Here is a 1,635-nt window from a genome sequence, read left to right on the forward strand (position 1 = left end):
GTTCTAGAAAAGAGTGAGGTAGCCCTCCCTCCCGTGTTTCTTTCTGAACTTTTTATACACAGGAAGGTTCTGTTCAGGGCCTGAGAACAGTCTCATGTAGCTAAGTCAGGTCAAGATGCTCCAGATTAAAGGCAAGTTACTGGATATGGAGGTATGGATGTGGAGTGGAGCAGGTGCAGAGTGGACATAGGTATGTGGCACACATGTGTGGGGTCCTCACTCAGATTCCAGCTGTCCAGATGGGCTCTCAAGGGGTCCTTAGATTCCAGCTGTCTGGCTCTCACCCAGTGGCTCTGGCCCAATGGCTCTTGCCCAGCAACTCTTGCCCAGCAACTCTTGCCTAGTGGCTTTCACCCTGGTGGGGCTCTATGTAAATCAGGGCTTAAGAAAACTCAGTCAAATTCCCAGTGTCCTGCTTGCTTCTGGCAGGTGGGTCCCACAGTGACTCAGCTGATGACTCCCACTGGGGTTCAAATGGTGGCTCTCACCGGGCCCTATGGCTCGCTGCTCCTGTGGCTCCCAAACTAACTATTTTAATAAAAGTTCTGACTCACGTTCCTACTGTCTGCATTGGTTTATGCACCACTGAGTCGATCTACAACATTCCATGATTTAAAAACCAGTAAAGATATATGTAAAACCACTATCTTCTTTCTATATCTGTTTAATCTGTATTCTGAACAAATAATTCAGGAAGCTGGCCATATAAAGAAGAATATGGGATCAGGATTGGAGGAAAGCTCATCAAAAACTTGTGTTATGCAGCTAACACAGTCTTGTTTGCTGAAAGTGAGTGGAACTTGAAGCTCTTGTTGAAAAAATAAAAGACTATGGCTTTCAGTATGGATGATTTCATCTTAATTGGTAATGAATAACCTTGGCACCACCTATTAAGAAATCAAAAGATATGTTGCATTTGGAAGGTCAGGGACTTCTCCAAAGTGCTGGAAAGCAAAGATGTCAGTCAACTGAAGAGACAGGGTAATGATGGGCAAGGTGCAATGGTGATTAATTTTATAAGACACAATTCATGAAAATGATTGTATCAAACAGAAAGTGAATGAAGATTAGTGTGAAACACAAAGTATATGAACTTTGTAAACAAACCAACATAAACTTTAAAAATGTTCAAAAAAGAATGTCTATGCTGCTAGATACATAAAACTCCCAAAAAAGACTAATGGACACCTGATGCAAGTCATGATCTTTTCAATTATCTGCTATGTATCTAAGATCAGAGTTGAACAGTGAATAAAGACAGAAAAATTGATGCTTTTGAGTTGTGATGCTTGAGAAGAGCACTAAATATCCCACAGTCTGACAAAAGTGGCCAGGATGCTCCTTAGAGGGAAAGAGTGAAATTGCCTCACATAGTTTGGGCATATTATTATGAGGTGCTGCTCCTAAGAGAAAGACATCGTGCATGGAAAAGAGGAAGAGTGAGGGAGGGGAAGCCCTTCATGAGGTAATTAACACAGTAACTGTAACAGTGGGCTCCAGCATAGCAGAGATTATGAAGATGCACAAGATAGGGCAGGTTTCAGATTTGATATTCATAGGGTCACTATCAGTCATACACTTGACAGCGCATAAAAACAAAAGAAAACATTAACACCAGAGGGGCACTCATTTCTT

Source organism: Elephantulus edwardii, unplaced genomic scaffold (genome assembly GCF_000299155.1).
Source record: "Elephantulus edwardii isolate Elephantulus edwardi_28Jun2011 unplaced genomic scaffold, EleEdw1.0 scaffold00471, whole genome shotgun sequence".
Classification (NCBI taxonomy): Eukaryota; Metazoa; Chordata; class Mammalia; order Macroscelidea; family Macroscelididae; genus Elephantulus; species Elephantulus edwardii.